Below are 26,600 nucleotides of genomic sequence, written 5' to 3'. Positions count from 1 at the left end.
AAGTACTTCATTCATTATCTCATTGATTTTTTATAATAACCTTATGGGGGTGGGGTACAAATGTTAACCCTATTTCCCAGTTGGGAAAACTAAGGCAGAGAGGTTAAACAATTCACTCCAATAAAACCAGTTAAAGGCAGAGCTTGGACTCATTTTGCCTGGTGCCAAAACTCACACTCAGAATCACTGCAATGTGCTGTATGCCAATCCATGTGTTTCTCCTCTTATATTTTAAGATACTAAGTCTTGAATTCTGATCATGGGCCAGTTCTACTACTGTTATATTGTGCTCCTTTTTATATGTCATCCTGAGAATATTTCTCTGTTGGTTTTCCCAGCCTCATCGGACAAGCCATTTTAGCTTCTTTCTGTTCATAATCTCTTGGGAAAAGGGCTGATGGATTTGTAAAATTATGAGCAAACCCATCATTAGCTATGGAGATACCTGCCCCAGTGCCTGCTGGATTGAGCATTTTATAATATTCAAACTTCAATCTTTGCATTCCCTAAACGATAGCTTTCTCTGATCTAAGGGGAAACCTTACCTTTTTGTCTGCTGCAAATATACATGGTAAAAATGAACAGAGGCCAAGAGGTGTATTATAATGTGAGAAAAGCATTTTCTAGGACAGTAAAATAAGGGTGATAATTTTAGAAATTGCCAAATAGGATAAGTGAGTGGCTTCCTTCTTTTCTTTAACAGTTTTCCTTTCATCATCAGCTTAAGTCTAAATTCCTGGCATAAACTCTACATGACACAGGTTGAAAGAAATAGAAACAAACAGATAGTTCAGAAGAAATGGAGAGGATTTAGTTGACACTTACAAGTTGAATTTCTATCCAAAGATGAATTTGCCCGTACCACACTCATAACTTTCCAGATTTCTGTTTACTTATGTATGAGAGAAAAAAAAAAAAAAAACCAAGCTCAGCTAGGCTGAATCTAGCAATCAGTTAAATTACTCAGACATCCATTATTGAGAAACCTCAATTCCACTTGGATTTGAGGTTTTGTTTAGTGCTGCCTGATAATAACTTTCTGTTTGACTGATGGCTACTAATTCTGATAGCGGTATGTGAATGTCAATCACAAATGGAAATAGACACACAAACTCTGGGACCCATTAAGACGGTTGCCATGATCGCATTCCCAAATGTGTGTTGATTCAAAATATAGGCTAAAGAGATTTAATTGTGTTCTGGATGGGAAACATTTATGATTTGAGTTTGCTGTTTGGGGCATGCAAAAGAGAAAAGAGGAGGAAGAGAAGCAGAGGGGCCTCGGGGAATAGGGAGAGCATCATGCCCCGCTGACAGGTGCAGAGAACAGACCCAGCATCTGTGGAAGGAAAGCTGAGTATTTAGAAACAAGGTGGTAGGAAATTAAAGCACCAAGAGATGGTTAAGATGCTCAGGGAAATAGGCCAGGAAACTGATTGAATTTGTCTCAGTCAGGAGCCGGCTGCATCTCAAATTAAAGATGGAGCCCACCAGCCTTCCTTTTCTCCCTCTTCTCTGAGCCCATTGGTGTTGATTTGGTCTTAAAGCATGGAAGAAGCCCTCATGGAGCCCAGCTACGTGTCGTGCAGTGAAAATGAGCACTTAAAATGTAAACAGTTCTCCCAACTGCATGTGCTCCAGGCAAATGTGTTTGGAAGAATTTCATCCACTGTTCTCATGGAGTGGCTGCTCTGTGGGGTACCTCTGGGACTGGGGCTTTCACTGTGTTTGTTTTTTCTTTTATTTTTCAGATAAGCAAACTGAGGCTTAGAGAGGACAAAGAATTTGGGTGACATTCTAGTGTTATGCTCAAACAAATGGGCTCAAAATCTGGATCTGCCACTTGGCATATCGCTGGGTGATTTGGGCCAGTTTCCATCTCCCTAAGCCACTGCTTGTTTTTCTGTAACGTAGGGATGAAGACAAGAATATTGATGACATAGCATTTACTATTAGGCTTTACTGGGAGAATGCATGTAAAATGCACTCCATTTATTTAACGTAGATTTATTGAGCACCTTCCATGTCCCAGATATTGTTTTAGGTGCTACATAGCCTTGCTTTTTGCCCTTGGGTGACAAACATAGCTAATAGAGGCAGAGGCTGACCTTTCTCAAACATCTACTGGGGACCAAGTTCCTGTGCTTATCTCTTATATGCACGTCTCATTCTATCAAACAGCAACCCTGAGAGGCAGGTACTATTTTTATCTCCATTTTGTAGATAAGGAAACTGAGGTTTAAAGAGAGGAATCAAGTAACTTGCCCAGGGTCACACTTCTAGTGGGTGGCTGAATTGGGATTCATTCAATTGATCCTTTCAATAAATATTTATTGAGCACCTACTATTGTGTTAGAGGCAGGGAATGCAATGATGAACAAACAGGACAAGTCCTAATGGGGCTTATATTCTAGTTGGGAGTCAGGCAGCAGCTAATTGCTCAACGACAATTTAGTTCTGACTGTGACATCTTTTAGGAAGGAGATATGTGAAGGCTAAGGGTGGGTGGGATCTGACCCGGTTTTAGGGGGTGACCTTTAAGCTGAGATTTGAAGGGCGAGCAGGATCCGAGCAAAAGGGTGAAATGTAAAGAACATTCCAGGCTGGAGGCCATTGTCACAGTATAGTTGCTACTCACGCTCATCCTCAGTCTATTAAAAAAACAGTACCGTATATAAAATGGATAACCAACTACCTGCTATAATTCTCCATGCTCTCCCTACTGTAGAGCATGGAGAATTATACTCAATATCTTGTAATAACCTATAATGCAAGAGAATGTAAAAAATGAATATATATATATCTATATCTGAATCACTTTGCTGTACACCTGAAACTAACATGACATTGTAAATCAACTATATTTCAATAAAAATTTAAAAAATAGCGTTGGCTCCAACTCCAGTTGTGGGAGAATCCCGTTCCTTGTTTTCCCAGCTCAGCTGACAGCCCTGAGCCCTGGCAGACACGTTTTCTCTGTAAGACGGGTCGACATCATCTTATAGAATGAATCTTTTTCCCGAGTGAAGGCTTGTGATTGGTCTTGGGCAAATTGCAAAACTAAACGCATTGTGTGTGCGTGCGTGTGTGTGTCTTGTAGCTGTAAAAATGCCATCTCCAATTATATCTCTTAACCATCCCAATTCTCAGGGCTTTTTCAGTGAGCAGGTAGTGAAGATGGTTGTTTTGAGTGACAGAGAAGCTGACTAGCTCTTGGCAGTGAAACCTGAAAAACCCCCTACCTTCTTAACCACAGACAGAGGAACCCACTTGGCATCAGGGCCAAGGAACACCGAGTTGTCAAACATGCCTGGGATAGTGACAGGGCCATCGTCATGACTTCTCTTTGAGGGGGAGGAAGAGGACAGGCAGCAAACTCGGGTCCAGAGGACTTTGAATTAAAAACGAGGAGGGTGTGAGAATTCTTTTCACATTTTTTCCCATCATTCTATTAAAACATTTTGTGGCTCTTGACTCAGAACTAGGGACTCAGACATTAAAAAGTTTTCTCCTCCCCATCCTCCCAGCCCTCCAGGAACTCTTGATCTAATGCAGGAAGCAGATGTGTTTAAACAAGCAACTTTAATATGAAGTAAACTGTGCTCGGTGCCCATCACAGTGTCTGCCCCACAATGGCAGCTAAAAAGGTTTTGTTGAATGATTGAGTGTCTGCCTCCATGAAGGAATGAATGAATGAATGTCTATGAAAAAGCACCAGACAGACTCCAGTGTGCGAAAGCGAAGTATGTTGTTAAAGTGTGCACTGAGCTTGGGGGTTGATGTATGTAGGACTTGACTGGATGAAGAAGAAGAGGAAAAGGAGAGATATGGAGTCATGGGAAAACCTTGATGTTCAGACTCGGGGGCCCACTTTTAAGCATGACTGCATCTCTACCTGCCTTAGAATATTGTGGCGGTCGTATCGTATTCTGCAGTGCTCCTCAAACTTGAGTGTGGGTTGGATTTGCCTGGAAAACTTGCTGAAGCCCAGATTTGGGGACCCCACCCACAGTTTCTGACATAGTAGGTCTGGGGTGAAACCTGTTGACTGAAAAAAAATACCCATACCATCTAAAAGTCATGTTTTATTCGGGGAACTTCCTGAGGACTATAGCCTGGGAGGCAGCCTCTCAGATAGCTCTGAGGAACTGTTCCAAAGAGGGAAGAGAGGAGCCAGGATATATAGGAGTTTTGGCTGAAAAACAAACAAACAAACAAACAAAAAAACCCCCATGTAGTCAAACATCAAAAGAGTACTGCTAATCACAAAAAATAGACACCTCAAGTTAATGATTTTAGCACTTTTCTGTATTTGGGAAGATGCAAGAATCTGGGCTCACTGAAATTATTCCTTAGATATGCATCTTATCTAGAGCCAGTATCCAATGCACATGTTTCCTGATTTTCTACATTCTGGATTCCCCTCAGGGCGCACCCTCAGGGGTGGGGTATTAGGGGGGCTGGGGAGGCAGCTGCCGTGGCTGATGGCTTGATGGCGGGCAATATTCCTTGTTTACTGGAATGGCAGGAGACAGTTTTTGTTTACTGGAGTGGCAGGCATTTTTTGTCCGCAGCGCTTCCTCTTGGTCATAAATTTGACCAAAGTTTGGGAGGCATTTCTTGACCAACTTGTCCCACGGCGCTAGGAATTCTCTGTCCTAGGTCAAGCCAAGAACTTGCATTTCTAGCCATTTCCCACGTGATGGTGATGATGCTGGTCCTGGGACCACACTTTGAGAACCATGGGCAGAGTGCCTTAGAATAAGAGCTCTGTATTCAAACCGCTCAAGTTTAGGACTGCCAGAAAAAAAAGAAGATGCTCAGTTAAATTTGAATTTCATATATACAACAAATGCTTTTTTAATATACATAGGTCCCATGCAAAGAGACGTTCTGTATTTTTATGGGCTGCATCTGCAACCCTATTGGGTATAATTCCCAGCATAATGGCTCTGGAGCCTTGTTATTTAAGGCAAGTCATTTACGCAATTTGTGCTTCAATATCTCCATCTACAAAATGGGGACGGTAAGGATGCCCCCTGCCTCCTAAAACGCTTGAGATGATGAAATGATCATGTAAGGACTTACCGCAGAGCCGTGCCTGTGGCAAGTGCTCAGTAAATGTCAGCTGTTATTATTCACCATTAACCTCAGCTGAGTAACTTTTTGGGGAAAAAAACATTATGCAGAGAGTGGTCTGTGAAAGGATTCTATGATTCAGCCTTTTAAATTTTAAACTAGAAAATATTTCTCTTCTTAGAAAAGGTCCTTTTAGCTGCCCCCTCCCATTTCTGTAATAGGAGATTATAAAAAATGGATTGGCTGATTACATCTGAAAGCTCTCCTTCCAGCAACTCCTACTGTGGCTCAGGGCAGGATGTGGCTATCCTCTCTGTTGTGCCCGAGTGTTAAATGTCTCAGGAGCTGGCAAAGGCAGGTCTTCAGGGCCAGGGCTAATTCCTGCCTCTGGGAGACAGACACAGCCCCGCGCAACCTGCTCCTTGCTATTTAGAGAGAGAGAGAGAAGAAATATGAAGATGCTTTCAATGTAGAATCAATTTGAGTGTGACTCAATACCTTGGAATTAAACTTTCCCCCTCAATTATTCCAAATTTATGTCTATCTGGTTAAAGACGACTATTTTAGCATCATCAAAAAGCAAAATTGGATGGGGTCTTAGCTGTTACCCACTCTCATGGCTTCCATGAAAATGTGTGTATATTTATATTTATTATGTGTATACATATAAATCAAAAGCTAGGAAAAGCTTGGGATGCTTATTGCCCCTGTACTGCGTGGGCAGTGGAATCCTGGTCCATTCTGGAAGCTGGAAAGCTGGTGAGGGTCAGCCTGAAACGCTCATCGGTAGAATGAGTGATGCAGGGGGCCCAGCGTGGGACTAAAATGTCTGGAGATTTCATTGGCCCTTGGTAAAATAAAGTTGACCAGATCAGTATTTTCCAACCTGTAGGTTGTAACCTGTAAGTGGCTCATGAAATCAATTTAAAGGGTCATGACCAGCATATATATATTCATTTATTTATATATATTTATATTTTTTAGAAAAGAAACAGAATACAAAACAACAGAATTGAAAACAGAGTGCATTACACTGTACACAGGGTAAACATTGTATTGTGAAACTTTTGATACATATGTATATGTATGATAAATATAAATCTACGCACATTTACATGTATCATGGGTCATGGGACACAGTCCAAAGAATTTGGAAGTTGTCAGAAAAAGGGATATGTAAAACCCCTTCCAACTTTGCAATTTGGATGCTAAGACAGTGGTTTTTAACCAGGGGCAATTTTGGTCTCCCAGGGAGATTTAGCAACATGGAGATGTTTTTGTTGTCACGGCTTTGGAGGGAAGGATATATGCTACTGGCATCTAGTGAGGAGAGGCGAGGGAGGCTGCTAAACACCCTACAGGGCACAGCACAGGCTCCCAACAATAGAGAATTATCCATCCCAAATGCCAGTAGTGAGGAGATTGAGAAATGCTGTTCTAAGAGCACGTGTGGATAGAATGGCTTATCTATAGCAGTCTTGTTATACTTACTAGCAATTACTGAGCATTTAATATATGCAGGTACACTTCTAAGTGCTTACATTAATGAGCTCTTTTAACTCCTACAACATGTGGGAGATAAAATTATGTTCTCATCCCCATTTTCAGATAAGGAGACTGAACAGAATGGTGTGAAGGGCTTCCCGAGGTTACACAGTTTGCAGAATTGGGATTCAAATCCAGGAGTTCTGGTTCCAGATTCCTTGAATCAGCACGCCACAGTTTCCAAAGCCTTTTTTTGGTGGTAAAATATACACAACATAAAATTTGCCATTTCAACCACTTTTAAGTGTAAAATTCAGTGGCATTAAAGACATTCACAAAATTGTGCAACCATCACCACTATCACTTTCTACAATTTTTGACCACCCCAAACGGAAACCCTGTACCCATTAAGTAGTCACTCTGCGTTTCCTCCTCTCCTCAACCTCCTGTGAACCTCTAATCTCTTTCCTGTCTCTATGAATTTGCCTATTGTAGATATTTCATATAAATGGAATTATATAATATATGGTCTTTGGTGTCTGGCTTCTTTCACTTAGTATATCTTTAAGTTCATCTACGTTGTAGCATGTACCAGTATTTCATTCATTTTATGGCTGATTAATATTTCATTGTACGAATATACCACATTTTGTTTATCCATTTCTGTTGATGGACACTTGGGTTGTTTCCACATTTTGGCTTTTGTGAATATTGTGACTATGGATCCCAAGTTCTTTCATACAGATGGTGGAGAAGGCTTATGTCACTGAGAACAGAAAACGAAGACTGTTCTGGTTTCAGATACTGAGCCCTGTCATCTCATGGATTATTATCTTGTTTGATCTTCCCCACAACCCATGGATGCTCACCCATTTTTACACATATGAAAAACAGAGAGAGTGAGTCACCTGCACAGGGTCATACAGCCAATCAAGGCGCATCATTCCCTGTCACAAAGGAGAAAGTTGTGTTTATATGATGCAGCAGAACTCTGAACGGTGGCTGCCTTCTGGAACGGGAGCTGAACTTCATTCCGATTTGCACAGAAATTGTGGTGGGCAAAATTCCCTCACTACTCATATCGTACTGTTTCCAGGTGCTATATTTAGACATATGTAAAGAAGAATATGGGAATAGAGTCTTTCCACTGTGCAAGAAGAAAACTGTTTTTTATCCCTAAGCTTCAGTGTCGTAATTTCCACTCGTTCTCTATTTGATGAGGCTTCCTTCAGTTTATTCATTCCTTCAGTGTTGCTGAGGGCCTACTATGTGCCAGGGACTGCTCCAGTCATGGGATATGGCAGTGAATAGGACAGATGGAGTCCCTGCCCCCATGAACTAGTGGGAGAGTCCACGTAATGAACAAATGAGCGAATGCAGGAGGATTTCAGACACTGATAAGGGCAGAAAGTTACACCTTGCTCTTTATTTATTTATTTTGATTTTATTTATTTTTAATTAAAGTATAATTGCTGTACAATATGATACAAGTTACAGATGTATAACAGAGTGATTCACAATTTTTAAAGGTTATACTCCATTTATAGTTATTATAAAATATTGGCTATATTCCCTGTGTTGTACAATATATCCTTGTAACTTATTTTATACCTAATCTTTTGTACCTCTTACTCCCTTACCCCTATATCACCCCTCCCCCACTTCCTTCTCCCCACTGGTAACCATTAAGTTTGTTCTCTATATCTGTGAGTCTGCTTCTTTTTTGTTATATTCACCAGTTTGTTGTATTTTTTAGATTCCTCATATAAGTGATATCATACAGCATTTGTCTTTCTCTGTCTGACTTATTTCACTTAGCATAATGCCCTCCAAGTCCATCCATGTTGCTGCAAATGGCAAAATTTTATTTTTTTAATGGCTGAGTAGTATTCCATGGTATATATATATTATATCTTCTTTATCCATTCATCTGTTGATGGACACTTAGATTGCTTTCATATCTTGACAATTGTAAGTAATGCTGTGAACATTGGGGTGCATGTGTCTTTTTGAATTAGTGTTTTTGTTTTTTTCAGATGTATACCCAGGAGTGGAATTGCTGGGTTGTATGTACACCTTGCTCTTTAAACTTATCCATAGAATTTAATGATAAATAGAAGTCTATCCACAGAAGAGGGTTCTGAGCCCTAAGGCTGGAGGGCAAACCTAACCCCCTCAACTTTCAAACTCACCATGTTCCCAGAAATGACAATGCATTTACTGCAAGGAATTGAAAATAACCTCTTCCCTGATCCTTGGGCTCCCTTTGGTGGGAGGAATAGAGTCTAAAGCTGGACTCGTTCATGTCCTGCTTTTTCCACTCACTTTTCTGGAGTGCTGTTTGTTTAGGAAAACACTTTCAGGTTTCAAGGTTATCTTCTAAATCAAGAATTGGCAGACGACTTCTGTAAAGGGCCAGATAGTAAGTAGATTAGTTTTTGCAGGTCCCCACTGCCGTTATAACATGAAAGCAGCCAGAGACAATACACAAATGCGTGGACATGGTTGTGTTCCAATGAAATTTTATTTATAGGCCTTAAAATTAAATTTCACATAATTTTCATGTGTCAGAAAACATTGTTAAAAATTTTTTTCCCAATCATTTAAAAATGTAAAAACCATTCCTAGCTTGTGGGTGGAGGTCTGGATTTGGCCCATGGGCCATAGACCGTTAACCCCTGCTCTATAGCATCCCCCATAAAGGATCTTCTGCCTCTGGACACCTCCTGTTCTACTCTAGTCAACTGACTACAGCTTAAGGGAGATGAATCCATTTTCAGAAAGGTGTTGTTTTTAGAAAATATCAATCTTGTATTGAGTAGAAATATGCCTTCTTGTATCATTCATTCAACAAACATTAAAAAAACACGAACATTTTACTATGTAGGATGGAAGTTTTAGAATATACATGAAGGTAGAGAGAATAGTAGAATCAATCTCTTCATGCCCATCACCCAGCTGTGCAATTATCAACATATGGCCAATCTTGTTTCATTTTCCAGCCTCACTCACTCCATCGTCATGCATGATCCTTCTAAAGAAAATGCCAGAAATCATATCACTCCATCAGCTAATCATTCAGGACACACCTCTGAGAGAAAAGGACTGAAAAATTTTACCAAGGTGCCATGATAATAACTAAAAAATTAACCTTTATTTTTTGATATCATTTATATCCAGTCAGTGTCCGAGTTTCTTCTACTTGTTTTTGTTTATAGCTGATTTGTTTAACTCCAGATCAAAATAAGATCTATGTGTTACATTTAGTTAGTAAATCTCTTGTCTCCTTTTTAAATAGGAGACTTATTGAAGTACAGTTGGCACACAGTAAACTACACATATTTAAAGTGTACAATTTGATAAGCTTTGACCTATGTATATAACCATGAAACCATCACCAGTCAAGACAGGGAACATCTCTCTCACCCTCTAAATTTCTTTGTTCCTCTTTGTAATCTCCCCTTGGCTTCTCCCAACCCCACGCCATCACCCTCCATTGCAGTTCAACTGCTAATTTGCTGTCTGTCTTTATAGATTAGTTTGTATTTTCTAGAGTTTTATATAAATGGAATCATGCAGCATGTACACTTTTTTGTGTAGCTTCTTTTGCACTCATGATTAGTTTGAGATTAATCCATGTTGTTGGGTGTGTCAATAGTTTATTCCTTTGTTGCTGTTGACTAGCATTCTATTGGATGTGGGTGCACCATGATTTATTTACCTGCTCACCTATTGATGAACATTTGAATTGTTTCCAGTTTTTGGCTATTCTAAGTAAAGTTGTTAAAAGAATGAAAGATAAGCCACAAATGGGGGGAGAAAATATTTGCAAAGCATCTATTCAACAAAAGACTTGTACCAAAAGAAAGGACCCTCAAGTTTTAATAATAAGAAAACAAACAACCCAAGTAAAAAAGGAAAAGAATTTTAAACAGCTGCTTCATCAAAGAAGATACACAAGTGACAAATAAGCACGTGAAAAGATATTCAGCATCTTTGCTTAGAGAAAATGCAAATTAAACCCAGAAATGAGGTATCACTGCATACCTATTAGAATGGCTAAAATCAAAAGGGCTGACCTATCAATTATCGGCAAGGATAGGGAAGAATTAGAACTCTCATATACTACCTGTGGGGATGTCAAATGGTACAGCCACTTTGGGAAACAGTTGGGCAGTTTCTTTTCTTTTTTTTAATATATTTATTTATTTATGGCTGTGTTGGGTCCCCGTTTCTGTGCGAGGGCTTTCTCTAGTTGCGGCAAGCGGGGGCCGCTCTTCATCGCGGTGCGCAGGCCTCTCACTGTCGCGGCCTCTCTTGTTGCGGAGCACAGGCTCCAGACGCGCAGGCTCAGTAGTTGTGGCTCACGGGCCCAGTTGCTCCGCGGCACGTGGGATCTTCCCAGACCAGGGCTCGAACCCGTGTGCCCTGCATTGGCAGGCAGATTCCCAACCACTGCGCCACCAGGGAAGCCCGGGCAGTTTCTTAAAGTTAAATATACACCATCGTAGGCAGCATAGTTCCCTCCCCACCCCCACCAGATGACCTCATGCTAATCCCTGGAACCCGTCAATATGTTACCTTACATAGGGAAAGGAATTTTGCAGATATGTTTAAGAATCTTGAGATGGGGGAAATTATCCTGGATTATCTGGGAAGCCTACGGGTCCTTATAAGAAAGAGGCAGGAGGGTTCGAGAGAGAGATTTAAAGATGCTACAATGCTGGCTTTGAAGAGGGGGAAGGAATACAGGTAGCTTCTAGAAGCTGGAAAAAGCAAGAGAATGGATTCTTTCCGAGGGCCTACAGAAGTAACTCAGGCCTGCCGACACTTTGATTTTTAGCCCAGGAAAATGCATTCCAGACTTCTGACCTGCAGAACTGTAAGATAATAACTTTGGGTTGTTTTAAGCCACTAAGTGTGTGCTAATTTGTAACAGCAGCCGCGACAAACTAATTCATACACCTACGTGTAATCCAGCCATTCCATTTCAGGTTATTTACCCAAGAGAAAAGAAAGCATATGCACATTTGTATACACATGTTCTTAAGTCTTTTTAAATCTGTGAGAGTTCCCTCTCCCTCTTTGGCTTCTGCCATTTATAACAAACATTGAGGGCCTACCACTTCTCTGATCCTACTCCTTAGAAATAGAAAGAAAATAACACTTACTTATCTTTCTTTATGGGGTACCTGATAGGTGCTTCCAGGCCCTGGAGTTCTCTCTCTGTCTTCTGGTTTAAACAAGTTCTGTTCTTTTTTCTCTCTCTCTCTCTCTCTCTTTTTTTCTCTCCCTCTTTTTAAAAATTGAAGTATAGTTGATTTACTCTATTATATTAGTTTCAGGTGTACAGCATAGTGGTTCAGTATTTTTATAGATTATACTCCATTAAAAGTTGTTACAAAATAATGGCTATAATTCCCTGTGCTGTACAATAGTATAATATATCCTTGTTGCTTATCTATTTTATACATAGTAGTTTGTACCTCTTAATCCCATACCCCTACTTTCCCCAGCCTCCTTCTCCCCACTGGTAACCACTAGTTTGTTTTCTACATCTGTGAGTCTGTTTCTATTTTGCTATATATATTTGTTTGTTTGATTTTTCATCTTCCACATATAAGTGATATCATACAGTATTTGTCTTTCTCTGACTTATTTCACTAAGCATAATATTGTCTAGGTCCATCCATGTTACTAAAAATAGCAGAATTTCATTCTTTTTATGGCTGAGTAATATTCCATTGTGTATATACATATACATATATATACCACATCTTCTTTATCCATTCACCTGTTGATGGGTACCTGGGTTGCTTCCAGACCTTGGCTCTTGTAAACAATGCTGCTTTGGACGTTGGGGTGCATTATCTTTTGCTCTGTTTTTCCACACAGTCTTCATCTGATTGTGTGGAAGCCTCTCATAAGGTGCTGTGATCCTGCGAATTGTACTCAGAACCCCAGTGTGGTTTTTCAGGGTGCTCAGGGTAATTCAGGATAGGATGTGTAGGATGTTGTTTTCCCTTCCCAGGATCCTTCAACTTGTTTGGGTAAAGACACCCCAGTTTTCATTTGGGGCACCATCATCCCTCTCTTTTTAGATCACGTGGCTTTGTTGTGGCTTGATTAACCTCACTCTGTGGTAACAGGACAGCCACATGTCCTGGGCTTGGCTAATCAGAGAACTCCATCACCTGGACAGTGGGGCTGGTTCAGAAATGGGCACTTGGTCTAAGCTGGGTCATTGTGGAAATGCTTGAGCTGTTAAGTCACTCATCTATGGGTTTCTGGTGAACACAAAATCAGAGGAAAGGGAATTAGGTTATCCTCAAGAATGTTAACTCATACTGGGAGAATAAGATGGCAGGGAATCATTCTCGAGAGACACTGATGATGTGTTTCTCACTTGGGGACATTTTTGAAGACATCTAGGAAGAGCCTGGCAATGTCAGTGGCTTCGTTCATGTATTTGATCAGTGCAGAGAGACACATCAGCCTCAGTGTATCACTTGGCTGGGCCACTGGTGATGGATTGCAATTGGCTTTCAGTTCTGCTTAGGTTTCCAGGCTGTTTGATCCTGACCCTACTTTACCTACCCAACTACTCCTTCCATCCCTTTTACTCTCTTATTTATTTATTTATTTATTTTACACTTTATTTATTTATTTATTTATTTTTGGCTGTGTTGGGTCTTCGTTTCTGTGCGAGGGCTTCTGCGGCGAGCGGGGGCCACTCTTCATCGCGGTGCGCGGGCCTCTCACTGTCGTGGCCTCTCCTGTTGTGGAGCGCAGGCTCAGTAGTTGTGGCTCACGGGCCTAGTTACTCTGCGACATGTGGGATCTTCCCAGACCAGGGCTCGAACCCGTGTCCCCTGCATTGGCAGGCAGACTCAACCACTGCGCCACCAGGGAAGCCCCCTTTTACCCTCTTAAATAGAGGTCTTCCTGCCAACTTCAGACCACTATCCAAGCCCTGCTCAGCTTCTCCTCCTCCACTGAGAGTCCTCTGACTCTTCCACCTCCAGTGGCTTCCTCAGTCTTCTAGCCAAACTGCAGCTGAAGACAAAATTGTGGCAAACGCTTATTTCTGACTATTCCCAATCTTTCTAACCACATTTCAGGAACTTTGAGGTCAGATGTACCTCTTGTTTGTATAGAGATCCTGGCAGTTCTTTCATAAATATTTACCGTGTACTGAAGTTTCCAGATAGGCAAGGTCCCTGTCTTCATGGAGGTTGCGATACAGTGGCTAGGAAAAACATAATCAATAGGCAAATAAATGAGAATATGTCATATAATGATGAAAATCAAAGAAGGTAATGCGATAACAAGCAATGGGAGGAGGGACCACAATAACATGGGGGTGAAGAGGCTTCTTTGAAAAAGTGGCATTCGAATGGACACTTCACCAATAGATTGATTGACTTCTTTCCCTGTTTTTGGTTTTAGCTTGGTTGTTTGTGGCAAGGACAGTGGCCGGAAGAACTTCTAACTTCCTTTCTTCTTGTGCTTTTGCTAAATTCCTTCCAAATAGCCTGAAATGATCCGACAGAGTATGGTAGACAGCCTGGAAGAGGGCCCCCAATGATCCCTGCATCTTGGTCTTCATGCCCTGGTGTAGTCCCCACCCCTTGCACTCAAGGTGCAAGACATACTGGCACAGTTGGCTGGACATACTGACTTTCTTCTGACAAATCGGGTATGGCAGAAGTGATGGGATGTCATTTCCAAGTTTGGTTTATAAAACGACTGTGGCTTCTATCTTGGTGTCTCCTCTCTCTCTTTCATCACTCACTCCAGGTGAAGCCAGCTTCCATCTCAGAAGGCAGCTCTATGTAGAGATCCACACGGCAAGGACTGTGGGCTGTGATCTGCTAAAATCCACCTGAGTGACCTTGGACATTGACCCCCCACAAGTTGAGTCTTCAGGTGAAACTGCAGCCCTGGCAGACAGCTTGAGTCAGAGGTACTCAGCCAAGCTGCATCCAGGTTTCTGAGCAACAGAAACCATGAGGTGATAAATATTTGTTGTTTTAAGCCACTAAGTTTTAGGTAATTTGTTATGCAGCGGCACGTAATAAATAGAGTCAAAGAGGTGTGATCATCTGTGGGTCAGTGTGAGTTTGCTTCTCTCTACTGATGAATGGGGCAGATACCACTGTATCCAGGCAAATCTTCTTTATTAGACTAAATAGCCATCCCAAGGAACCCCTATGATGGTCATTCAAGCGTTTTCACACTGGATTGTAATTGTCTATTTAGGGTATTGTTTACATTACTAGAATGTAAGCTTCACAATAACCTTGAATGTTTTATTTTTTTCCTTACTCCCAGTACTTCATTATCATAATTAACATGCTGAGAATTGAGAATGCTAACTTCTTTTACCTTTATAACAACGCTTTGAGAAAAAATATTATGTTATCATTTTGTAGATGCAAAACAAAGACAGAAAATCGTTGTCTAAAGTGATGTTACATATAAGTGGAGGAGCCAGGATTTGAACCCAGGCAGTCTGACTTCAGAGTTCTTAACAAGTATTGGTGTTTAACTAAGTAAGGGAGTGAAATTGACCTGTGACTTCTGAGTACTGTCTCTGGGAGCTTGAATGCTATTTGTTGTAGACATCTTGCAATCTAATTTTGTTGGGCTATTTGTACATATTCTAGAAGCATCCTATGCCCTTTTTCATCTTTCTGTTCACTCTACTAAGCCCTTCACAGAAGGCTAGGCTTTCCTCTATCCTTCAGAGTTATTTATGTTTTAAGATACTCTCTTCACCAGGCATGTCAATATGCTATTTGCAAGCAAAGCCTCTTAGAGGCAAAATTTTGAACGATTATCACTTTAGGGAATCAGGTAACAACAAACTTCTCTTTAAACAAATCAGAAGGTCCCATAGGAAAAATCTTTAAGCTCATCATTTTATTGGAGACTCTCAAGGGGCCTCTCTGACTCTGGGTTGCCACACTGAGACATTTCAAACACAGACTCATGATTTCATCTGGTTGCTGAGGCCCAGACTTCAGAACAGATAATGTGGCTTCATGCCTGTTCCATAGGAATGTGCCTGGAAAAGGATGATTACATTTCTTTTAAAAAGTATTGGCATTTCCACTCCCCCCTAACCGGCCCCCCACTGGCTTAATTTGGGTTGTGATGTAAAGGAGAAGGGTGGAACAAAACTTTCAATAAAAAATTTTGACTCACTCTCTATAATGTCATCTGGGCTTGGTTTGGCCTTGATGAATTCAGCACTTTAAAGGGTATGTCAACACAGTAAATTTTATGCCCTCAATAAAACTTGTGAGTGAGCTCAGTGAGAATTTCCAAGGTCTGGGAAGGCAATTAACGTTTGAAATATATATTGAGTTGTTTACTGCGACATTTTATGTGACCACCGAGCTGTACCCAGGACATCACGAGGGAAGATTTTCCCTAGGAAATGCAAGGTTTGCTTTTCAAATAACATTGACATGTCAGATTGCTCCCTGAATACAGAGGAATGTAAGAAATGGCTGCTAATGAAAATCCAATTCTCTAACCACATCATGCCATTCTTGTTTTCTGTTCCAACTGGCAATAATCTCCTGGAGGGTATTTGTTGTCAACATCTTAGCAACTTAATTTCATTGGACCATTTGTATCACCGTTTGCTGTAGTTCTCTGTGTGTCGGGGGTGCATTTGACTTGAGTACAAGCCCCAGCCCTATCTCTTAGTCAATGTGTGACCTTATAGGAGTCATATTACCTCTCAACTTCACTTTCTGTTGTGAGAATTAAATAGAAACAACATGTTGTAAAATACCCTGTTAATTATAATGTGATTTATAATTTAGGCAATTACTATTCTTTGTGTAGGATTAACAAGCTCTTTCTGAGGATGGCACATAGAATGAGGGAAGATCCAAAAATACAAGCTGTATGTATTACTCAGTTATTGTTGCGTCAATGCTGTGTGACAAACAACCTCAGAATCTCATTGGTTTACAACAGTATTTTTAAATTATATATTATTTTATTATATACATTTATGTATTTTTGTTTATTTTTTGGCTCATTGGTCTGTGGCTTGGCTGAGATAGCTGTACTTCAGGATGCAAACTGAGTTTAGGTCTACTCTAGGTGTACTACCTGGGGCATGCCCTTTCATGGATGATGATAGCAGTGCAAGAAGGGTGATCAGAAACACAGGATGCCTCTAAGTCCTAGCCTCTAAACTCGTACACATTTGCCCACATTCCGTTGGCCAAAGCCAGTCATATTACCAATCCACCATCAGTGAAGCTGGGAAGTGTACTCCATTGACAGTGATCCCTTTCAAGAGAGAAGGGAAACTTGGGGAAATATAGTATCACCTTACCATACGATATTTGTATAAGTACAAAGAAGTAAGAATCTGAGGTCATTAATATAAACAAAAGGCACCCAAGAAACGTATTGTTTTCTCTCTTTTACATTTATGCCTCAAATAATTTGAATTGACCTTCTATTCTACAATCCACATAAACATTGGGTTCTTTCTTTTCCTTGAATTTGATGAAATTATGGATTCTGGTTCCATCAATGACTCATTTTTCCTTTCAGAAAGTCATGTACTTATTATTCAAGTTCTCTGAAAACTCTTTGGCTAATTGTGAAATGTCTGTTTTATCAGTTCACCTTTAAATGTCAATGACCAGTCAAGATAGTAAAAGAGTTACGTGTTTACACATCTGTTCAAATCAAGTGATACTACAGTGTGCATGGGACCAGGAGTCAGGACGAAATCCAAGGTGGGGTCCCAGCTCTGCCACTAATTTTGGACAAGTCTGCAATATTTTCTCAGGATAATCTATGAGAAAAGAAGTGGTGAAGCTCCAGAGCAAATCATTTAATGATGCTGACTCTTCTCAGTAATCTCTCAGTGCAGAAGTCATTGTCTAAATAAGCATTCCTTTCCAACTGCAGTCTAACCATTTTGCCTAAAAGTTGGCAGATGTTACTTGCCTCAGGGTGTGAATATCTTAAGGAAGATCTTTTAAATGTAGTGTTTAAAAAATCTATAACAATTATGCAGGGTTTTTTTAAAGTTCATATAACAATTTCACTGCTTTTTGCTCATTAAATATTTCTGTTTTTCTCATTGTTGATCCAGTAATTTCACTTCTTTTTTTTTTTTTTAATTTTTATTTATTTATGGCTGTGTTGGGTCTTAGTTCCTGTGCGAGGGCTTTCTCCAGTTGTGGCAAGTGGGGGCCACTCTTCATCGCAGTGCGCGGGCCTCTCACTATCGCGGCCTCTCTTGTTGCGGAGCACAGGCTCCAGACGCGCAGGCTCAGTAGTTGTGGCTCACGGGCCCAGCTGCTCCGCGGCATGTGGGATCTTCCGGGACCAGGGCTCGAACCCGTGTCCCCTGCATTGGCAGGCGGATTCTTAACCACTGCGCCACCAGGGAAGCCCCAGTAATTTCACTTCTAAGGAAATAATCAGAGATGAGGAAAGAGGTTTATGTACCAAAATGTTCATTGTGACACTTTTAAAAAATTAAAGTGAAAAATTGGGCAGAAGCTAAATGTCTAATAATAAGGGACTGGGAAAATTACTGTAAATCTACTTAATGGACTATAATGCAGATGTTAAAGTGATGCTTTAAACAATTTTAATGACTTGAGAACATTCTCATGATATAATATTAGATGAAATATGTAAAATAAGAAAACCAGAATATTGTATAACCATCAATTCTTTAAAAATGCACATAATAAGATTATAAGAAAATTCAGAAAAATGTGAATAGTGGTTATCCCAAGATTGTGAGATTGTTAGTGCTTTGCATTCCCTTCTTTATATTTTTCCATGCTTTCTGGTTTTGACAACAAACATTACATCTTAATTTTTTTCATTTGTATTAAAGTAATACATGTACATGGTTAAAAAGCAAAAAATCTTAAAAAGCCTAGTGTGAAATAGATCAAGTCTAGCGCCCCAGAAATTACTGTTCATTCTTTTTCAGCTATTTCTTTGGGTATTTCCTTACATACGTGTATTTAATATGCTTATCCCTCTATTACTGGAATCATGAGTTTTAGAAATTCCCTATTGGCTTCTGGTTATGACGGTTGAAGGTTTAGCTCTTTTTAGTCAACTTCACCACCTTCTCTTCCCACCCTTAATTGTCTCAATTTACTATGTTTCAGTTTAATGATATCAAAATACTTGGTTAAATCAATAATAATGTTTATGTTATTACAACTATATAAATTTTGTTTATGGCTGAAATGTTTAGTTTCCTCTATATGTATTTCTTTTTTTTTTTTCTGAATTCCCCCACTACTCTGTTAATACCAGTCAATGGTTTTCCTAATATACAGACACAGTTGCACACATTCGATAGGTCCTGTCCTTTTTCCCTGATGACATCTCCTGGACCACTCTCACTGGATGACTCACTCTTTAAGCCCGTAGCTCAATACGGTTCTGGGACTTACTATCCCTGGTTTGCCATGTTGGATCCCTCAGATCCTGTTTCTTCCCCTTCCTTTATTTACCCTCTCCTTTCGGTGGAGTACACCCATTCAGTAGCTTCCCAAGAAAGAGTGCATGGGAGATAAATATCTTGGGTCCTTCCACATCTAAAAGTGTCTTTCTTGTAGATTCCCATTTGATCGATGGTTGAGCCTGGCATAGAATTTTCCCTCAGACGTTTCAAGAACTTTCCATCTCCTAGCACTCATTGTTGCTGTTCAGAAGTGATGAGCTTATGGGTCCTGAGCCATCAGGATACAGGCTGAATGGGACGGAGAGGAACAGAAGGAACCTGGACCAAGAGTCTGGCTGGAAGGAAGAAGAGGAATAGTTACAGAAGAAACATAAAAAGTCAGTGAATCACAGAGGTCAGATTCCAATGGATTGTTAAGGATGAAAGAACCAGGCAGGGACTGCCGTGAAGTAGGCAAGAAATGTAGCTCAGAGAAGGCAGCTCAGGGATGTCCCACAGTTCCTGCAGCCTGGGTTCAGAGTTCAGGCTGTCAGAGAAGCAGAAACTTCCCGGTAGCCGGACAGCTGAGGTGAGCTGTGATCTGAAGAGCGGCTCTGGACTTAGTGTGTGCTCGTTGCTGGACGTGGGTCTATCCTGTGCTGATCGCTCCCAGAGGGAATTCAGAAGCCTTCCCTGAAACTACTTCTGATCGAGACAGAGAGAGGCAGAGCTCCTGGGAGCCAAGCAGAGGCTCAGAACTTGATCTTGATATTACAAAAGTATTCTACATCCCTCACTCTTTCCAGCAACTTCTCCTTGAGTTCCAGTTGGAGAAGAAAAACACTGGCTTTAAACACAAGTCTTCCTGCAGCCCCCAGATCAGCTCACACTCTACCACCAGTGTCTGTAGGGAATAGTCAGCTCTACAGGGTTGCTGATGGCAAGGGTTATGCACACCCAGAAATCACTATTGTGATCTCCATTGAAACAGTGGTGCCCCTGGAACCAGTCCGTCTGGCCTTATTCTCACAGTGACATATGGGAGAGACAGACATAAATAGGTTTGGGTCTGAGGTCACATGTGGTTTTCGTGCTGAAAGTGATTTTGGTGGAAAGGTAACAAACAGCTTAAAACCTGATGCTTTTTATTGTCTTCAAACAGCCTAAACCAGACATGCAGAAAATACAAGCCCCCCCTTTAAAGCCTGACCTTCTTTCAAATTAGTTTCCCCAGAAGTTTGAACAAGGAATCAATGGGAAAAGAAAATGATTTGGGATCACAGTTGAATGGTGGGCAGTTTTTCAAAGTGTTTTATTGTCTTGCAAGAGTGGCTACGCTTGTCTAGAGTTGGCGGCTGCCTGCCAGGGAGGGTTTCAAGCTCAAGAACTCAGCACTTCCGTCTTTCTAGGGTTCCATCTGCTCTGACGCATGTATTTTTGCCAAGGTCATTGCCACCCTTTATAAGATGATGTGATGATATAGTGTTTAACGTAGCCTTGCAAATGAGGCCCACAGAAGAAATTTTTCGGTGACCAGCCCCAGCTTCTTTTTAGGATAAACCCAGGTACCAAGGTACAATGAAGCAGCATTTATTTGTTTCCTTAACGTGCTGCTAAGTTATAATGAGAGTCTTTAGGAACACATTTTAATTCTGTTGAGTCCTTGTTATGTGCTAAATTGTTGAGAAGGTTATCAAGGATTCCTAAGATGGTCTTAGATGCTAGAAACTTATGAGCGAGAGAATATAGCTGGAAGAGTGTAGAAAATATTACCATTAGTACTACTACAAGCACCACCACCATTATTACTACTACTACTTTACTACTATGAATACTACGACCTCTACCACCATGACTGACTTATTACTGCTGCTATTACTACTTTACTATTCTTACTACTGTTGCTGCTGCTATTACTATACTACTACCACTACTATTACTACTGCTGCTACTATTATTACTACTACTTTACTATTATGACCACCACCACCACCACCATTACTACATTACTATAGTTATTACTATTTTACAGTCTTACAACTGCTGCTATTACTATTGCTACCACTACTATTGGTACCACTATTACTATTACTACTGCTACCGCTACTATTGTTACTACTACTACTATTACTACTTTACTGCTATGAGTACTGTAACCACCACCATCATGACTACTATTACCACTGCTATTACTGTTTTACTACTCTTACTCCTGCTGCTATTACTACTGTTACTGCCACTACTATTGATACTACCACTACTGTTATCCCTGCTACTGTTAACTCCTCCTCCTACTACTACTACAGCTACTACTACCACTACTACTAGCAGCTGCCTTTTTATTTTCAGCACCTTCTATGTGCATGCCACTGTATATATCTGATGTAACTTAATACTCACAAAAACCTACCAATGTAAGGAATGTTGACTCCATCTTATATAGGAAGATCTTGAGGCTCCAAGAGATTAAGGTAAATTGTTCAAGATCACCCAGAGTGAGTGGCAGAGCTAGGGTTTGAAGCCAGATCTCTTTGATTCTATTTATTAACCACAATGGCCTAATGAAAAAAAAAAACCACACACACAACATACACACACACAAGCAGTAACAGAAGACTCATTTGCCTGATGATTGTAATTCCCACGAGAGAAGACAGGAACAGTATGAAATCCCACAAGGAAGTTCTTGGTGTAAGGACATGGCACAGGGAAACCCATCCCTTCTGAGCTCCCCAGCTGGGTCTCTCTCTTTCTCCTTCTTCCTCTCACACACACTCACACTCAGAAACACACATAGAGCATCTTTGATTGAGCGCACAATTTCGCTTAGCTAACCTATTTTATTTTAAAAAGAAAATGAGCTAATGCCCTAGATTTCGGAGAAGACTGACAAGTCTCCGTTTATCCTTCTACTCGCTGCTCTCATGCTAAACCCCAAACTCAAGTTGACAATTTTTCTTCTTAATAGGCTTGGGGAAAGGAAACCTGGGGACTGCCATCTGCCATCCCCTTCCTCCTTCTCCATCCTACTCTCAACATTTACACACAATACATTTACTGCCAAGCAGAGCCCATAAAAGGGAGGTCTGTTAATGACTCCATTTGATAAACACGCTGATTGAGCACCTAGTAATAATAGCTAATATCTACTGTACTCTTAACCATGAACCCTTTACACACCTAACCTTATCCTCACCACAGTCTGAGAAGATGGTCCATTATCACCAGTCTACAAAGGGCAGACAGTGAAAGCTTGGATGACCTTGTCTAAGGTCACTCAGCTCTAAGCAGTAGAATTATGACTTCATCATATTATGCAAAATAATAATTATAACTTGATGGGAATAGTTTTGTGTATGTATGGGAGAGAACATACAGATAAATGAGACTCAACTCCTCACTTCAAAGTTTCTTAACACCTGATTATGGCAAAAGATGGGGACCCAGGTAAACAAAAGCTTGACCAGAGGACAAGGGTGCGCTAGGAGGTGGGGTAGGAGTTAGAAACTGGGCTGCTGAGTCTGGGCTGAATATGAAACTACTAGCTTCTAGGCTCCAACGTGTGGGTCTAAGACCCAACAGTGGGTCACAGTGTTGAGAGACCACTGGGTTGAATCTGATCTGGGGGCAGAAACAGGCAAGACTGGAGGGTTAGCTGACTGATTGCATGAAAGCTGCTGTAGACAGAGTTTTAAAGAGTCCAACTCCACGCCTCACCCTAGGAGCTGTTTTTCTTCTGTGTGAAAGAAGTGTTTCACATGCTCCACAAGCAAAGGGGAAGTCGTGGGCAACGGCTACTTGTCCTAGTGCAGAGGCCTCAGGGTCTCAGCCCTGGGAAGAGGCAGTCCTTGGGAAGGAGACAATCATAGAGGTCCACTGGTCATTTCAAATTACACCTGTCCTGTGCTTACATTTTTTTTTTTTAAACCTGATTTATCAAGGTAGGACAGTTCTGGAGATTTACTGTACAATATAGGGCTGGTCCTTAACAATCTTTTTTAACAATTTTTTTTAAAGTAAATTATTATTTTTGTATTGAAGTATAGTTGATTTAAAACATTGTGTTAGTTTCAGGTGTACAGCAAAGTGATTCAGTTATACATATACATATACTTATATTCATTCTTATTTAGATTCTTTTCTCATATAGGTTATCACAGAATATTGAGTAGAGTTCCCTGTGCTATACAGTAGGTCCTTGTTGGTTATCCATTTTATATATAGTAGTGTGTGTGTGTTAATTCTAAACTCCAACTTATCCCCCATTCCTTTCCCCTTTGGTAACCATAAGTTTGTTTTCTATGTCTGTGGGTCTATTTCTGTTTTGTACATAAGTTCATTTTAAGACTTGACAATCTTGTACTGTCCACTTAAAATTTTGCTAAGAGGATAGATCTTATGTTCTATGGTCTTGCTACAAAAGAAAAACATGTTTAATTAAATAAATAAAAATGAAAGAGGTAAGAGGAAACTTCTGGAGGTGATGGACTTTTGAGGTTTGAATAAGAATTAATCAAGTCAAGAGGGAAAGTTGCATCTGGCTGAAGAAACAGAAAGAATAACTCTTATTAACCATTATTTCCCCTATTTAGGGAATGGTACCTTCCCTTTTCTGTCTTCTTATGCCTATCTCTGCTCCCCCTACACCTACCTTCGCTGCCTTCTCCTCTCTGCCAATCCCCTGCTTCAGTGCTCTTTGCGGGCATGGAATGCTGATTGGATTCATCAGAGCAGGAGATCCTATTCACTCAGGACACTGTCTTTAAAAGCTCAGACCGAAACTAAATCAGACCAAGCTCTTTCTTGCATCCTGGTCACAAAGGGCCTGAGTGTGAAGGTCATTGAGGGTGAGGGCATCTTACAGCCATGGAGAAGTGGTGAAAAGCTGGGTGCTAGATTCACGCATAGATGGGGAGGTGAGGGCTCCAAGCCTATGCAGTGAACTCTGTACCATCAGAACTCAGCCTCATTGGAACCCTGCATGGAGGTCACCCGGCCAAGCCATTGATAACATGGTGCTGGTGCTTTGATGCTTATTGGCAAAGCTTCCATCTCCAGTACCTCTGGGAACATTCTGGGGTGGTGAAGCTTGACGCTTGGCTGGCAGGGATTACTGTCCATAGCACATTAAAATCTCGCCTTGATTTTCAGCCCTCTGCATGTTCTCAGCCCTGTACCTTTACTTATTGTTTCCTCCTCTGGCTTGTCATTCTCTCTTCCCGGTGAATCCAAATCCAATGTAGCCTTCAAGGTTCAGCTCCTCTGCCATTTCCTATTTTTCTGATTAAAAAAATTTAGAAAGTCCTCTCCTCTTACCTGTACCTTTTAATGGCACTCTTTTGTAGCTTCCTATGTTCCTGTCAGCTCCTTGACTGGTCTGTGGGTTTCATGAGAATAGATTGTGTGCATTTGATTCATCTATTTGTACCCAGTGCTTAGTGAACTGCCAGGTAGTAATTAATTAATGAAACAAACAAAAATTTCTGGGGTGCCTCCTGTGTGCTAGATGCTGTGTTAGATTCTGGGACTTCATTGACATGATCCCTGCCGTAAGAAGCATACAGTCTAGTGAGAGAGACAGGCATAAGTGAAAGAATCACACAAATAAATTGGAACTAGCACTGGAGGTACACAAACCTTTGAGAGCGTGTAGCTGGGGAGGGGGCTGATCTTGTTGGTGTAACCGAGCCCATGTCCTCTGCCTTCCTTCTGTCTGTAGGAAAACTTTAGTCAAAGAATAAATTTAATGAGAGAAGTGAGAAAATGTGGAAAGAAAGACAAACAGTTGCGCAAGACAAACTAATAATAGTTTAGTCATTAAACAAAGGACATTTTAGTTCCTTCTCAAGGGCTCTAGATAATATTCTGAGCCATATCCTTGAGCTCTTTTGCAGATACTGGAACCCCCGCCAGGTGGAAGAAGTTAACTGTACGCTGCCCACAAGCACGTAGACCCCAGACCAGTTGGAACCAGAAGGTTAATGATGCTGACTCCCGATTACCTCACCACCAACCAATCAGAAGAGTGTCCACAAGCTGATCACCCCCTGCTCCTTGAACACTATAAGACTCCTCACTACCCCCTCCAGGGCGGGACATACAGTCTTGAGGACATTAGCCTGCTGTGGCCACCTTTGCTGGCAAAGCAGTAAAGCTATTTCTTTCTACTTCACCCAAAACTTTGTCTTTGAGATTTAATCTGGCACCGGTGTACAGAGGCTGAATTCTGGCAACACTGGGAAGGTTGGTGAGCGCTGAGGATGAAGTGATGTTAGAGCTGAGGTCTGCAGGGAGAGTGGCCCTGGCCAGGTGACCACTGTAGGTAGAGGAGAGATCGTACAAAGTTTCAGACCAGTGGGGTGGTTAGTACAGATGTTGGGGGAAATGAAAAAAATAAAGGTCAGTGTGGCCAGAACAGAGTGTGTTAGGGCCAAAGAGAGAAAGGGGAGGCTGAAGTAGGTAGGGGCTTGAATCTGTGGACCATGATCAAGAGGTTGGTCTATAGCCCATGGTCATGTGCCGGACACAACATTAGAAGGTCTCTGAATATCCAGATTCCTGCAGGATGGAGAGTTTAGTCCTCCACACAGAAAAACTGGCCCTTGTCATCCGTACAGTGTGTGCACTGCTGAAGTGGGTGTGGATTATCTTTTTCACAACTCAGGGATCCCTCTGTGATGCTGGGGATGATATGATAAACAGAGAAAATTCAATGGTGATGTCTTCTGTCTATAGCCTGCCTTGAGGGAGGTAAAGGAAATACAGTCTAGAACTGGAATGTCTTCATTTTCATAAGCAAATGCAAAGGAACTTAATTGGGCCAGGACCTCTTCAATGCTGTGCCCATTTTTATGGTAATGCAAACTCTCTCGGCAGACTAGATCCCTGCCCATGAGCACAGGGTGTTCTGTCTGGCAGAGAAGGGAACTCACGTGTGGGACCTTCTCTAGGGCTAAAGTCTCCGTAACTGCTGTCCAGATATTTTATGAAGAACTCTTGACCTCACTTCTGATCTAATATCAATGGAGCAAGAGTGGAGCAAGGGGAGGCTGAGAGAAAGGGTAGAATCAAGATGACTTTCCTGATTAGTGTTAGGTGGATGTTAATGTCACAGACAAAGGAAAAGGAGATTTGGAGGAAAAAATGGCTGAATTCAATTTTTGACTTATTTGGTTTGAGAGTCTGAAGGACATTTTGTTGGACACCAGAAGGTAGTCGGAAATAATGGCCCTGAGCTTAAGAAAGCAGAAGACTCAGAAATGTTGAAGCAATGCCTCCTTCAAAGCCTTCTTTTGCAAACTGTGGTCTTCTCCCTCTCCTCCAAACTCTCCCAGTTCTACCTCTCAGACAGCTATGAGTGACATTTGTAGGCATTGTTTCCCTGTGATCCTAAAAAGAAAGTCAAGCAATCTAAACAAAACTGCATCCACACAACGCTTTCCCCTCTTCCCCAACTACGTCATCAAGCAAAGCAGTGAATTATTCCCCCTCACCCCCAAAAGGGTTCTGGTCTTTAATTCCAATGTGTGTGTGTGTGTTTGGGGGGGGTGGTCCACATAGACAAGCAATTCTCAGA

The 26,600-nt window shown here is 41.1% G+C and overlaps 1 long non-coding RNA gene across 2 annotated transcripts in view; it reads left to right on the top strand.

The window, feature by feature from the left end:
- The window catches only part of LOC133103073 (uncharacterized), a 155,454-nt gene extending 130,454 nt beyond the window's left edge, over nt 1-25,000 (top strand). The window contains exon 5 of one of the 2 annotated variants that reach the window (XR_009703177.1): nt 24,919-25,000. This is a non-coding gene — a long non-coding RNA (uncharacterized LOC133103073). Of the gene's footprint in view, nt 1-14,364; nt 14,507-24,918 lie in introns of those variants that run through there. The other variant, XR_009703178.1, reaches the window with a different exon arrangement.
- Nucleotides 25,001-26,600: the final 1,600 nt, after the last annotated feature.

This window comes from Eubalaena glacialis, chromosome 13, assembly GCF_028564815.1.
Source record: "Eubalaena glacialis isolate mEubGla1 chromosome 13, mEubGla1.1.hap2.+ XY, whole genome shotgun sequence".
NCBI classification, from domain to species: Eukaryota; Metazoa; Chordata; class Mammalia; order Artiodactyla; family Balaenidae; genus Eubalaena; species Eubalaena glacialis.
The sequence above is the reverse complement of the archived record's forward strand: the minus strand, read 5'-3'. Positions and strand labels throughout refer to the sequence as shown.